The sequence below is a fragment of the Pinus tabuliformis genome, chromosome Q (assembly GCF_031772625.1).
Source record: "Pinus tabuliformis cultivar Carrire ecotype Pingquan chromosome Q, CPIR1, whole genome shotgun sequence".
Lineage (NCBI taxonomy): Eukaryota > Viridiplantae > Streptophyta > Pinopsida > Pinales > Pinaceae > Pinus > Pinus tabuliformis.
In genome coordinates this window covers 832918313-832934756 of record NC_142296.1, presented here as the reverse complement: position 1 = coordinate 832934756, position 16444 = coordinate 832918313, and the positions used below count along the sequence as shown (strand labels likewise).

Below are 16444 nucleotides of genomic sequence, written 5' to 3'. Positions count from 1 at the left end.
CCTGCGGGCCCACTTAGTGAAGGCGTCTCCTTTCCACTAAGCTCCATCATCTTGTTGCATTTTCAACACTCCCTCTCAACAAGATATGATTATCTGCAACCCCTATCCTGCAAATCTGGAATGTTCTGCATGCAACACATTTGCCCAGTCCACTTGGTCCAACAACACTTGGAACAAAAACACTCCCAACTGACCACTCTGTTGGGCTAGGAACATACTCTGATGCTAAAGATCTACCTGCTGCAGACAAGTGCTCCATATCTAACATCTGCGCTACTGCAACATCTCCATGCATCTCGCACCATTGCACACCTCTCTGTGCCACCTAGCACTGTGCAAAACACTTGTGCCTCTCGTATTGCTGTATCCTGCTAGCTATGCGCTGTCCTGGGATTCCCTACACCGTCGCTCTCTCTGCTGCTCCATCCGCATCTGTCTCTACCCAATCAGTCAGTTCTTGCTACTCCACATCGGGGCTCCCGTAGCAAGGTCTCATCCAAGAGGTTGGGTACCTCAAGGATCCTACCCCTCCTCCTTGGGACGATCACTCTATATCGCCCCACCTCCTACCTAGAGGTATGGCTACATGTGATCCCTCAGCCCACTTGCTCGAAGTTTCCCCCTACTGGAGGTCTCTGCATGAGTAGATGTCTCTACTCTATCTCCTCTCAGCTTCCCTTGTTGTGGCTGCTCCACAACCTCCTGAAGCTGTTGCATCAACCATGGCTCTTCCACAATCGTCTGAGACTTCTTCTGGCTCTGCATGTTGAGAAGTAATATACGCTCCCTCTCAACCACCATGTCTCCATCAGTTGCCTTGCTGCTCAAGGCTTTTCATGCATCTTGAACCTCAAGAGCATACAGGTTCTTGACCTGTGAACCAATCTGCTTCACCTGTCTAGTGATGATGTGTCTAAGGAAAAATTTTCCCTTATTGAAGACTACATCATAGCCTCTGTCTTCCAGCATCGTGATCGACACCAAGTTTCTCTCCAATCCTGGTACATACTTGACATTGGTCAAGGTAAGGTGAGCTCCATGCTCCCTCTAAAAAATAACCGTGCCTACACCTGAGACACTATACTTCTCATCATTACCAATCGCTATGAGTATCTGGAGATCTTTCTCCTCCAAAGTACTGAACAAACTCTTGTCACTAGTCATGGTGGAAAGAAGCTCCACTGTCAAGAAACCAACCACTTCCCACCATGGATGAAACCATGCATGCGAAGAATGTGAAATCCAACTCAAATTGTGAAGCAAGTGCCTCACCTTTAGATCCTTCCCCGGATCCCTTCTTGGACTTCTTCTTTGGGCAATTAGTAGCATAATGGCCCAACTCATGACAACAAAAGCATCACACTTTTGATTTTTCAACCTTCTTCCCATCATTGGAAGAACTGGATTCAGAAAGAGAAACCTTCTCCCTCCCCTTCTTTGCCTTACTCGCTAAGGCACAGTTCTCCTCATCATGCATGCATGAAGAACTGTCTCTGGTGCTCCATTTGATCTCCTCCTGCACAAGATCTGACTAAAGTCTCTCCCATCCTGGAAATTTCTCCCAACCATTGACAGAGTCCTGATAGGAATGCCAACTCTTCGAAAGACCAAGGAGAGCCAAGCTCACCAAGTCCTCATCATTGACAGTCACCCCCACACTTCCCAGCTCATCCCGGCATTGGGTGAACTTCGTGAGATACTCGAGCATACTGTCTCCATTCTCACACTTAATGTTTCTGAGTTTATCCTTGAGCGCCAACTTCCTCTGGTCGCTCTTGCTTTGGAATAGATCTGTCAACGCTTTCCACATCAAGTATGGAGAAGCCTTTCCATGCAGGCTGGATACAATGTGATCCTTCATGCCCTCCAATAGAATCCTTCAACACTTTGCTGTCTTCTTTTGCCAAACCTCAATGTGAGCAGCATTAGTAGGCTTTGTGACCTTAGCCTCTATGAACTCCTTCAGCCCATTGTCATCTAACACTGCCTCCATCCTGTCTTTCCATGCAATATAGTTCGAGCTGCCCTCAAGAGCATACTCCAAATGCAATCCGTTGAAAGACATTTCAACTTTGACACCAAGAAAACATTGCTGCAAATTCGAATTCCACTAGCTCAAAACTCAACCGCTTCTGATCTAAAATTCGTGAGAACAAAGTATTTCTCGTACAGATATTGACTGTATGGGCTTTTCCCGGATATCTCACCTTCCAAAAGAAGGATGAATCTAGAGGCTACCTGGCCCGATTACAGACACTGCCTGAAGAAATAAAATGTAATCACTTTCTGAATAATAGATCTGATGATCAATGGCTCTGATACCATGTAGAAATTTTGAATAATATGACACTTATCCACAGAGATTATCTCGATTATACACTATTGTGAAATACATGCATAATACATAACCTCGTCTACATTGATCATCAATTTTGGGAATTAAAAACAATGAAACATCAATCGCATGTGCATATTAACACAGTATGTAACCCGGGGAAAGCATACAGTTGAAAACCCCACACTATCTGTATATTATAATGATTGAGAACATGTAACAATACATAGTACAACACTCCTCACAAGTACTTAGTACTATCTCCACTTGTTACACACAAACTAGATTAGATATGAATCAATCACAGGTTCAAATCTCCTCCGCTGCTTGTCTGCCTCCACTACGCAATCCTGCAAGAGAATAGATGAGAATGGCTGATCCAAACTCGTATTTACCTTGGCTGAACCATGCAATCCTCATTGGAAATACTCAATCCCACTGATTTTGCAAGATCTCATGCACAACCATAGTCACAACTGATAGCAATCTCAACCTCTAACACCTGTCTCCAGTGAACTGTCCATGCACTGAGTTAACTGATGTATTCTTTAGTTGCTTTATGAGTTAATAATTAGTGAATTAATTTAACAATTAATTCACATCACTCATCACTAGTGTATTCTGCAATTAGACTAAATACAACTAGTTTAACCAAGTCAAACTGAACACAACTCCATCAACTCCACAATCAACTCAACCAAACTCAACCACATGAGTTCTAACTGAAGTCCTGCATTAAATAGCTCAACTGACCCACAAGAAAATCATATTTCCTTCTGACAGCTACATGTGCCACATCTGTAGCTCAAACTAAAGTGCTCCAAGAGGATAAGATAATGTTTATAGTCCAAATATTATTATGAGCTAATAATATTCGACTGTTCTATTTTTAGCTTGGCAGTCTAAAAATAGAAATCGCCCATATGTCTAAAAATAGAAGTCCATCTATTTTTACCAACATGACCAATCATCCACAAATAGCATCCTGCAACTCAAATACCATGATCCATATGTCTAAAAAATAGACATAGTCTAAAAATAGACTTTGCGCCAAAAATAGCCTGCGGGCCCACTTAGTGAAGGCGACTCCTTTCCACTAAGCTCCATCATCTTGTTGCATTTTCAACATGTAAGACTATTATTTAAACATTTTTAATGCATGTTTACTTAACCTGTACTAAGATAGTTGAAGTACTTCGATTATTTTAGTACTCATTGTTAAATATGTGTTGTATTGTTTATTTCTTTTGTCTCGTCCATGTGGACTACTTCGTCGGACATTAGATAAAACATCTTTTTGTTTTCTCGATTTTAATGACTATCACCCCCGTGTGGAATACTCAGTCGGATGATGTACATGTTCTCCCTTGAAATTTGGTTTTCATGACTGTCGCATCCATTGTGTATTATTCCACTAGATGCTGGACAGACCCTTGTCATTGTTCACGTGTGTTTCTTCCTCAGTTGGTACTATTCCCTCTCATCAAGAGGATCACTTTACCTCCCCCTTTTGACATTAAGAGAACCCAGACACAAAGTTACATCAAGCAATCACCAGGAATATGCACCTTGTTTTCTTGAAGTTAAGAGCATAACACTCTCATGTAATGAACAACAAGAGCTACGAAAAATATATAAGATAATGGAAACCGAAACATCGTATTGGATGTGACTCCTACACCAAATGGTTTGAGGTCTAGTTGGGGCTTGATACCAGGGAGATCCTCTTTGCTGGTGCTTCCAACACTGTCAACACTGTGAAAATTAGAGTTGTATCAAACTCTTTGAGAATCCAATTTTTCATGATTGGTCCAAGCATATTGACATCCGGTATCACCATCTACGAGATTGTGTGCAGAGGAGAATCATGTTGCTGGAGTACATTCCTATAGAGGAAGAGGGTGCAAACATCTTTACTAAGGCACTGTCAAGAGGAAAATTCGAGTTTCATAGAGGTAGGATCAGGGTAGAAGATAATTCTTTTCTTGTTGAGAGGGAGTGTTGAAAATGAAACAAGAAAATCCTAATTTATTTTTTTCCTAGACTTAACTTAGGAATAAAATTGTAATTCCACATCACAAGAAAACTTGTACGAGTTAACTAGGTTAATTTGACTTTGTTGGCTCAGTGAATTTGAGTTGATAGTATAACTAGAGTCATGTAGAGTGTCTCCTACATTATTAGATCTCTGGTTGATTTTATTTTGAGTTGTAATTAATTAATTCAGTTTAACTAAGTTAAAGTCAGTTAAACTAGTTCCAACTGATGAAGGAACTAATAGGAGGTCAGATGGTGGGGTGGATCTTCATGTGTTCAACTAGTTAACTGATGATTCACTAATAAATAAGTCATGCATGTCAGATTTGAGAGTTACCCAGTTGATATTGGAGTTTAGGGACAATGTACTATCATTTTTATAAACATCTGAATTTTACATGTGGTGCATGAAGTTAGAGGAAGGCTTATGAGAATTGCGCAATTCCAATTGAGGAATTTCCCTAACGAATAGGGGGTTAATTCCCAAGGAAAAAAAGCAAGGAAATAGGGACTTGGGCAAGTAGGAAATTGGTTAAGTATTTTCCTAGGCTTGTCCAGGAAGCTATGAGACAGATATAGATAGTACAGAGGTTGCTTGGGCTTGAGAAAAACATTGTAACCTTTTCATATTTTCTTACTAATGAAATATATAGATAGTAGGGGTTTTTGTATGTGGTTTTCACCAGGAAATCATTACGTAATGTGTTGATTGAATTATTTCTCTCGTACTCTTCATGACTTCATGATTTTTTAATTGTTTCCATTGATGAGTAGAGTAGATTCAAGTCTATTGTTTTAGTAAATTACAATTAGCAGTTTGAATCAACAAGGAATTTCTACATTGATGTCTTTGCAGGAATAGGGAAGACCATCTCTTGAAGCCATAAAGGAATTTGGTTAGGTCATATAGGACTTTGACTAGGGGAGATGGATACATTCACCTTTGAAACTGAAAGGACTTGGCTTCCAGTGGAATTGGGATAGGTCATAAAGGACTTTGACCAGAAAGGTGAATGGACCAAGGAAATTACAAGGGAAAATTAAATGTTTTGATAGATCTTCTCCCGAGTAGCGAAAAAAACTTGACTAGGTCATAAAGGAATTTGACCATAGGAGATAGATGTAATTCAAATAAGAAGCTATAAGGACTTGGCTAGGTCATAAAGGAATTTTACTTTAAGGGTCAATGGTCTAAGGGTATATTCTCTCCTAAGAAGCTAAAAGGACCTAGCCGAGTCATAAAGGACTTTGACCAAAGGAGATACATATATTTACGTAATGAGCCATAATGGACTTTGGCTAGAGGTAAATGGCTCTAGATACTCACATGCATGTGAGGAGTTATATTTCCCATTCTAGGATGGAGTTATCTATAAATATGCATCAACATGACGAGCTCATGAATGTTTCTTCTGAAGGAGAAATTTCAGCTAAGGGGAAATATGTTGCAGCGAGGGAGAATACCACGCTCTATAAGAGGGAGTGTTGATTTTTTATGTAGCATTAGGATTTATTCCCACATGCTAAGAGACCTCCTAATTTTGCCTAAGAAAATTATGGAAATTAAAATAAAAACTTTAATTTTTGGGGTTCATGTAGGCTCCAAATAGTCAAGTCATCCCCACCATCAAATGGTGTGACTCTTTTTCAAACACATCCATTTTTAAAGTATAAATATGTAAAGAGACATCCTCATTTAAACCACTTATTGTGAAAACAACATATTTTCTGAAGTAGCTGTAGAAAGGAGAAGGTGAGAGAAAAAATTAACTAAGGTTTTCTGAAGTTTGACCAAGCTTTACTATTGACCATCATTGAATTCTTTGTTTTTTGGAAGTTTGACCAACATTGACCACTGCTACATATAGGACTAAATTATGATAAAATAGTCCGATTTTATGGCCCATACTATCGAAAAGGTAAAAAAAAGTCATTTTTAGAGTTTTGGTGCCTGTGTTCATCACAATTACGATGACATATTTGTTGTGTGTTGTAATTGTGACGTATTATTTCTAATTCATCACAAGTAAGATGCCCAAAATAGTTCGTCACAAGTTAGGCTGACAATGTTCTATGTTGTAATTGCGATGATAGGTGTATGTTTTTGTAATTATAACGACACATGGTTTTTGTGCCCCGAGGTAATGTGATTGCACGTTCTTAAAAATTCACTATTTTGGCCCCCACCATGGGTGTCGATCCTTGCATCTCGTCATGCCCATCATGAGAATCTTTCCTTCTACATCCCACTTGAATAGCCACACGACACCGTATAGGAGTAGGTACGAACTGTTAAATACTTACTTGATGTGATCCATCTTATTTACCATGGGTGCATATGCTATAGTGAATCTCATCATGGTTATTCATCATACCAAGGAAAGGCTCAATGTTTTCACACGTTTTAATTTGCACCGTTTTCAATTTATGGCTATGTTTCATCCCTACACCACCTCTAGCTTGACCATCGAAATGAGCATTGTCGACATCCATGCTGTTATTTTCCTCCATGTTCACGCACTCTCTGGTTGGTCTTACTGTGGGAGTTTGTTGGCTCTCTAGATCATGGTGAATGGTTGTAGCTCTTCACTTGGTGCATAGCTCCCTCATCCTCATAGAATTTTCATGGTTCCTCTAGGAATCACCCAACCAATGTACATAATTATATGATTCTTCCTAACTCACATGTTATCATTCCCCATCTTAGTGCGTAGGCCCTCCTAAGGAATTTTCTCTCTCCGACTTCAATAATTTTTGTTAATATCCTCTTTGCATTGAATTAGAAGTGTCATGACATTGAATTGAGGTTACTAATCGCTTGATTCCACTTTAGATATTCATGGGACCTTAAACTTGTATAAGACTTGATGTCTGCATTTCCACAGTGTGTTAGGGTCCCTATTTCAATGCACCTCTTCTACTTTGTTATCACAAAATCAAGCACTGAAGGCTGCCAATCAGCAAGATTCTGTGTAACTATTTCAAACCAGGCTTTGGACTAAGGCTTAGCCTCCTTAGTCTGAGAGGGCTCTCTCACAGATTATGAATATTGACTAATGACAAGAAAAGATGGCTAACTCTTATAAGACACATGAAAAATAAGCTGGCTGGACAACATTGAATTGATTCCCATTGGGCTTATGGAGTCTCTCATATCTCAGCAAACAAAAACACTATCTTTTCATAGAAATCAGGGCACTTTATATCTATATGTTCAAACATAACTTTGAAACCACAGTTTGCCAAGGCATACAGGAAGTCAGAGCATGATTCATGAGTTCTGAGTGATTATGCATTAACAAAACTGTAAAAGAACCTTAAAGAAAGAATACCATCACACATTTGAACAAGAAGATCCATTGTGAATCCTGAGAAGAAAACACAGTCATTTGCATTACTGAAATTTGTTTATACATAAACCAAAAACAGTCTTCTCCAAAACATCCAACCCCTATTACATCCAAGTTTGATCTATATATAGAGATACATCCTTAACCACTTTGAGCTTCCTCCTCCAGCATGAGGGGAGCTCGAAGATTGCTACTAATTACCCCTATCTACTATTTAACTAACCCATTAAGTACATTAAGTGCTGAACTGGAATTACAAAGAGTCCTAATTAAACTACATATCTAATTCTATCTTCCTCGTATCATGATTCCTCCTTGCAGCTTTGACACCTGGCTTTCTCTTCGTTCAGCTGAGATGGCATGAGATGGCATAATATGGGCAATTAATGTCCCATGCTGGCTTTGAATACCGAAGGCTTTGATCTGTTCTGTATTGGCTGAAAATATCCCTAAATTTTCGGTTCTGGTCCCCCATCACCGAGTATGTAGCAGTGGATACTTTAATTCTTTAATAACCCAAGAGAATAGGGTAACACCATGCTCCTGATATGCTAGAGGCTTCCTTGGTAGACAGGTGTGCCAACCAAAACTTTTCGTATGCATCTCTTCTCCAAACCCTAATCACCGACAATAAAGTGGCTTTATAACCAAAAATCTTAAACTTAGGTTAAAAGATTTCACCTTTTGTTAAAGGTACACCTGGCATATGTTGAATGGCTGTAGCAGCTTCCTTTGATCCCTTTCATGTCACTGAGGTGTTCCCTTTGCAATTTTCTGACTCTTCCATCAAACTGTTTGCCTGCGTTTAAAAGCAACACCTACAACAGTTTCGAAGTTTCGTAGCGCGCTGCGAAACTGCAAAACTGTTTTTTAAATAATTTCAATTTCCTCTGAGATTTTAACTGCTCTGCCACTTGATTGCAAAACTCCTGAACACCAATAGGACTGTAACTTTCACTGCTGGTATGCTTAGTACAGGTGCATGGATATTCTTCATGTACTGCACCAAAAGGCCAGGTTTTTGATGCCTCCTGCCCAAATTATCATGTTCAAGTTCAGTTGCTGATGGACTGAATCTAATACAAGGAAAACAATCAACTCTGTTTCTTTCTGTTCTTATCAAATCAAAGGTCATAAGAGAAACAAATGCAGTCACTTGCAGTAAGAAGTCCACTAACACCGCAAGCACTAGAAATGGAATAACTTCAACAATAATTAAAGTGGACTTCACTCCAAGTGCATTGAATAGCCCAATAGATCCAAGTATCGAAAGGACAACAACAAGAACCCCTGACAAACCAAGTAACACCTTCAATGAAACATAAAGAGGTGAAAAGTGTGGTGAAATATCACCCAGTGTCACTAATATGTAGGCAAACATGACAATGTAGCTGATCAATATGGTTACAACATCAGCAGTGCTCTCCTTCTTAAGTTTTTCCTGCACAGAACTTTCTGCAAAAAATGCAAGAGTAAAATTGTGCAACTTTGCCATTGGAATAAGCTCTTCTTTCACTACATGAATGAAAGAATTCTCCCATGCTAACGCTTTTCCATTTTCATGTCCTGTCTTGTCCACAACATTATTAAAAGGATATGTGATAATCTTGACACGTGAACGAAGCACTAAATTATTCACATTGACCTTACGTTCACACTTCTGGTCTTCACTCTGCCCCTTTGCTCTCTTTCCGTCCAATTATACCTACACTGCATTCTGACATGCAGGTGTACCAAGAGAATAACATGCAACTTCCATCATACAGGATCTTTCAAGAACTGCACATTTTAACTAGAGAGCTGTAGCCTTCCTCTTGGTTTTCGTTTTTTCCAGCCAAAACAATAAAGACTATTTGGAACACATTGTACTTGTAAAGGTATTAAATGCCACGCAAGGATTCAAGAGTGCGACCAAATATCTCCTGAGCAGCAGTTGCTTGTGCATACACAGCAAAGGCTGTGGAACAAAATTGGAAGACACTGATTGAACAGAGAAGAATAAACCCCATATTGAAAAGGAAAGAATTCATCAATGTTCCACCCACTTCATTGTTATGAATAATCTGATCAAAAGGCATAAGACTATCTTTTGTTTAGTTTTCAGCCCAGAGAAAGATTTTCGTTTCTTCTTTAAAGCCCTGCAAACTTCATCTGGAACTGGTTTATGGATATCCTTATAGAATCCGCTCATAGTTGTTCACAATACCCATTCACTTTAATGCCATAAGTCTACTGTATGGATTACTGTCTATTACTTCAGATCTCATATCCTTCACTTTTGGGTGTCACATAGCTACACCTTTTACAGTCGTGGAAATCTGCTCTGCATGATGTTGCAACTTGGTAAGCTGAGGAGGCAAATGTGGAACAATATCATGGGCATGAGAGACACGTATATGTTTTGGTACAAATGTATTATAGAAATCAGCAAACACCGAATTTCCAATACGAGGCTGCCCAAAGGTCACAACTTGGACACCCTTTGCTCCATAGTTTACCGTAAGATCAAGTGCACAAAAGGAAGCCATAGCTCCACCCATTTAATGCCCTGTAATCATAATCGATAGTGCATTATTCCTCTTCTGGATTTTCTCTACCGCTTCTAAAATCCTCGGACGCAATGTTGTATTATGGTAGGCAGAATAAAATCCTTGATGTACCTTTGAACCAGACATGCCAGGGTAATTAAGATCAAGCTGCTTGAAAAGCAAATCTTCTACCCAGTTCCGAATGCTGTTCTCTTGTGTACCCCTAAATGCAATGACAATGGCCCCAAGGTCTTCTGCTACACCCACAAATGCCTGAAGGCAATGTTCTACATCCACTATGAGTTCTATCAGCTGGAAGTTCTTTGTCGAAACACTGCATCTCGAACAAGTCCAAGAGATAAGAGCATTCAGGTCACTCATATACACCGTAGATGCATATTCTGCAAGAATCTTGGCAACCGTGCGATTATAGATGTGTCCATGACGTTTGGGAACCAGAATCCCTGTCCTCAAATCTCTTCCTGCACAAAGTATAGGGCTGCACAGAACCAACAGAATGAAAATTTTGAGATTTTCCTACCGCCAAGAATGAACCATAGACCACCGCAACTTTTGCTTGTACAACTGTCAACCATCTCTTTGCAAGCACCCATATTATGACATGTTGCATTACCGCCAACTTGGAACATGAGTGACACAGAAGGGCAGCTCATTTCCATCCCTTACACATAACGATATTCCCCCGGTACTTTTAGCAGGAAGAACATATTGTGACCGTCATGCAAGGCCTTACACATTCTATTCCCGTAAAATTCTTACAGAAAATATGACAGCTGGGGTGAGATGTGCTATGGATCAGCACGAATTCCCCATTTCGTAGCGCAGTTAGTGCAAACTTGGTGTTTTCCGCTACGAAATCACCTAAACCGAGCTGTGCTGCGAAACTGATAGAAAGGATTTATGTGCCTTTGACAAACAACCGAACTGATGTGAAAAATTTAAATTTTTTTTCTTGAGTGATAACAGTGGCTCCACTTGGGATAGTGTGCTCCTGCAGTACACTAAGAACATGCAGATCCAGTGCCTTATCCATTTATGACAAACAGAAATTTTCTTGACAAGCATGACTGTAGGAGAAAGAAAACTACATCTACTGAAAAATGCTCAGTTGACCTTGAGCTTATTTGTATTTACCTACCTACCTACCCTAACAATTTCAACTTCTTTATGCTCAATCAATATGAAATTTCCAATGTAGCCAATCCTCTGTTTTATCTGATATTTGAGTTTTTTGACTGCATCGGAGTTTAGAGCCACAATGAAATTGTGATGACCACTGCCACTGAAATTGCCTCTGATCTTCATAGAAAAACTGAAAAACTTGAGAGTAAAACTCTTTCATGTAGTCAGCTACAGGATCCCAGAATACATGATCAGCTTGATGATCCGACTGTGCAAACTGATCTTCAACAGCAGTGTGCATTTCCTCAAGTGCAAAAGAGAAAGGAAACAATACTCTCTCCTTATGTTCTGCCATAGAAAGCTGCTGAAAATAATGATCATGATTATGAAAACTATATGCCTGAATTTGACCTTCTAAACCTTCAATTTCTTTCTCAATGTCCTCAGCAAATTCATCCAAAAATCTCATCTTATCCTCTGCTTTACAGTCAAATGACTTTAGATACGAGGACAAGGACAAAGAAAATTTTTCACCTATTTCTTCATTAATATGATCATCATTCCATTGTTTGAGACCCTCAACTGAAGGAGAGTTTGCCACCACCTCTGACCTATCTATCCATTCCTCCAAAAACATAAGCCATAAGTCTTGAAATGACTTAACGGATTTGATAGGAAAACTTTCAATCCATTGTTTGCATTTCCCTTGAAGTGAATCATAAAATAACATAATGCAAACATCCTCATGTTTAACTCTAAGAAGCTCAGCAAAATGACAGAAATCTGAGATATGCTTCAGAGTTAAACTCAAATCTTCTCCATTAAATTTGGGACCATTCCTTAGAAAATATGCATCCTTGGGAAAATGATTTGGGAAACCATGAATTCCTGAAAAATCTATGCATGCATACCTTGAACTAAGAATGGTAGCTTCTAGGTCCTTCATAACTCCAGTGAAATCACCATGAACCTATGAATTTCGAATTCTTCAACAATGGAGTCGCCAAGGTAGTTTTGCAGCCTCAAAAACCTTCTGAGCTCCTGCTACCTTCAGAAGTTCAGCTTCATAATTTCGGGAAAGAATAATCTTCAGGCTCCCGGCAGACGCACCAAAATGTTATCACAAAATCAAGCACTGAAGGCTGCCAATCAGCAAGATTCTGTGTAACTATTTCAAACCAGGCTTTGGACTAAGGCTTAGCCTCCTTAGTCTGAGAGGGCTCTCTCACAGATTATGAATATTGACTAATGACAAGAAAAGATGGCTAACTCTTATAAGACACATGAAAAATAAGCTGGCTAGACAACATTGAATTGATTCCCATTGGGCTTATGGAGTCTCTCATATCTCAGCAAACAAAAACACTATCTTTTCATAGAAATCAGGGCACTTTACATCTATATGTTCAAACATAACTTTGAAACCACAGTTTGCCAAGGCATACAGGAAGTCAGAGCATGATTCATGAGTTCTGAGTGATTATGCATTAACAAAACTGTAAAAGAACCTTAAAGAAAGAATACCATCACACATTTGAACAAGAAGATCCATTGTGAATCCTGAGAAGAAAACACAGTCATTTGCATTACTGAAATTTGTTTATACATAAACCAAAAACAGTCTTCTCCAAAACATCCAACCCCTATTACATCCAAGTTTGATCTATATATAGAGATACATCCTTAACCACTTTGAGCTTCCTCCTCCAGCATGAGGGGAGCTCGAAGATTGCTACTAATTACCCCTGTCTACTGTTTAACTAACCCATTAAGTACATTAAGTGCTGAACTGGAATTACAAAGAGTCCTAATTAAACTACATATCTAATTCTATCTTCCTCGTATCATGATTCCTCCTTGCAGCTTTGACACCTGGCTTTCTCTTCGTTCAGCTGAGATGGCATGAGATGGCATAAGATGGGCAATTAATGTCCCATGCTGGCTTTGAATACCGAAGGCTTTGATCTGTTCTGTATTGGCTGAAAATATCCCTAAATTTTCGGTTCTGGTCCCCCATCACCGAGTATGTAGCAGTGGATACTTTAATTCTTTAATAACCCAAGAGAATAGGGTAACACCATGCTCCTGATATGCTGGAGGCTTCCTTGGTAGACAGGTGTTCCAACCAAAACTTTTCGTATGCAGCTCTTCTCCAAACCCTAATCACCGACAATAAAGTGGCTTTATAACCAAAAATCTTAAACTTAGGTTAAAAGATTTCACCTTTTGTTAAAGGTACACCTGGCATATGTTGAATGGCTGTAGCAGCTTCCTTTGATCCCTTTCATGTCACTGAGGTGTTCCCTTTGCAATTTTCTGACTCTTCCATCAAACTGTTTGCCTGCGTTTAAAAGCAACACCTACAGCAGTTTCGCAGTTTCGTAGCGCGCTGCGAAACTGCGAAACTGTTTTTTAAATAATTTCAATTTCCTCTGAGATTTTAACTGCTCTGCCACTTGATTGCAAAACTCCTGAACACCAATAGGACTGTAACTTTCACTGCTGGTATGCTTAGTACAGGTGCATGGATATTCTTCATGTACTGCACCAAAAGGCCAGGTTTTTGATGCCTCCTGCCCAAATTATCATGTTCAAGTTCAGTTGTTGATGGACTGACTCTAATACAAGGAAAACAATCAACTCTGTTTCTTTCTGTTCTTATCAAATCAAAGGTCATAAGAGAAACAAATGCAGTCACTTGCAGTAAGAAGTCCACTAACACCGCAAGCACTAGAAATGGAATAACTTCAACAATAATTAAAGTGGACTTCACTCCAAGTGCACTGAATAGCCCAATAGATCCAAGTATCGAAAGGACAACAACAAGAACCCCTGACAAACCAAGTAACACCTTCAATGAAACATAAAGAGGTGAAAAGTGTGGTGAAATATCACCCAGTGTCACTGATATGTAGGCAAACATGACAATGTAGCTGATCAATATGGTTACAACATCAGCAGTGCTCTCCTTCTTAAGTTTTTCCTGCACAGAACTTTCTGCAAAAAATGCAAGAGTAAAATTGTGCAACTTTGCCATTGGAATAAGCTCTTCTTTCACTACATGAATGAAAGAATTCTCCCATGCTAACGCTTTTCCATTTTCATGTCCTGTCTTGTCCACAGCATTATTAAAAGGATATGTGATAATCTTGACACGTGAACGAAGCACTAAATTATTCACATTGACCTTACGTTCACACTTCTGGTCTTCACTCTGCCCCTTTGCTCTCTTTCCGTCCAATTATACCTACACTGCATTCTGACATGCAGATGTACCAAGAGAATAACATGCAACTTCCATCATATAGGATCTTTCAAGAACTGCACATTTTAACTAGAGAGCTGTAGCCTTCCTCTTGGTTTTCGTTTTTTCCAGCCAAAACAATAAAGACTATTTGGAACACATTGTACTTGTAAAGGTATTAAATGCCACGCAAGGATTCAAGAGTGCGACCAAATATCTCCTGAGCAGCAGTTGCTTGTGCATACACAGCAAAGGCTGTGGAACAAAATTGGATGACACTGATTGAACAGAGAAGAATAAACCCCATATTGAAAAGGAAAGAATTCATCAATGTTCCACCCACTTCATTGTTATGAATAATCTGATCAAAAGGCATAAGACTATCTTTTGTTTAGTTTTCAGCCCAGAGAAAGATTTTCGTTTCTTCTTTAAAGCCCTGCAAACTTCATCTGGAACTGGTTTATGGATATCCTTATAGAATCCGCTCATAGTTGTTCACAATACCCATTCGCTTTAATGCCATAAGTCTACTGTATGGATTACTGTCTATTACTTCAGATCTCATATCCTTCACTTTTGGGTGTCACATAGCTACACCTTTTACAGTCGTGGAAATCTGCTCTGCATGATGTTGCAACTTGGTAAGCTGAGGAGGCAAATGTGGAACAATATCATGGGCATGAGAGACACGTATATGTTTTGGTACAAATGTATTATAGAAATCAGCAAACACCGAATTTCCAATACGAGGCTGCCCAAAGGTCACAACTTGGACACCCTTTGCTCCATAGTTTACCGTAAGATCAAGTGCACAAAAGGAAGCCATAGCTCCACCCATTTAATGCCCTGTAATCATAATGGATAGTGCATTATTCCTCTTCTGGATTTTCTCTACCGCTTCTAAAATCCTCGGACGCAATGTTGTATTATGGTAGGCAGAATAAAATCCTTGATGTACCTTTGAACCAGACATGCCAGGGTAATTAAGATCAAGCTGCTTGAAAAGCAAATCTTCTACCCAGTTCCGAATGTTGTTCTCTTGTGTACCCCTAAATGCAATGACAATGGCCCCAAGGTCTTCTGCCACACCCACAAATGCCTGAAGGCAATGTTCTACATCCACTATGAGTTCTATCAGCTGGAAGTTCTTTGTCGAAACACTGCATCTCGAACAAGTCCAAGAGATAAGAGCATTCAGGTCACTCATATACACCGTAGATGCATATTCTGCAAGAATCTTGGCAACCATGCGATTATAGATGTGTCCATGACATTTGGGAACCAGAATCCCTGTCCTCAAATCTCTTCCTGCACAAAGTATAGGGCTGCACAGAACCAACAGAATGAAAATTTTGAGATTTTCCTACCGCCAAGAATGAACCATAGACCACCGCAACTTTTGCTTGTAAAACTGTCAACCATCTCTTTTCAAGCACCCATATTATGACATGTTGCATTACCGCCAACTTGGAACATGAGTGACACAGAAGGGCAGCTCATTTCCATCCCTTACACATAACGATATTCCCCCGGTACTTTTAGCAGGAAGAACATATTGTGACCGTCATGCAAGGCCTTACACATGCTATTCCCGTAAAATTCTTACAGAAAATATGACAGCTGGGGTGAGATGTGCTATGGATCAGCACGAATTCCCCATTTCGTAGCGCAGTTAGTGCAAACTTGGTGTTTTCCGCTACGAAATCACCTAAACCGAGCTGCGCTGCGAAACTGATAGAAAGGATTTATGTGCCTTTGACAAACAACCGAACTGATGTGAAAAATTTAAATTTTTTTTCTTGAGTGA

General features: G+C 39.5%; 1 pseudogene; it reads right to left on the bottom strand.

Annotated features, from left to right (window-relative positions):
* Nucleotides 1-10007: 10007 nt before the first annotated feature.
* On the bottom strand, nt 10008-10782 carry LOC149222187 (lipase-like; annotated as a pseudogene).
* Nucleotides 10783-16444: the final 5662 nt, after the last annotated feature.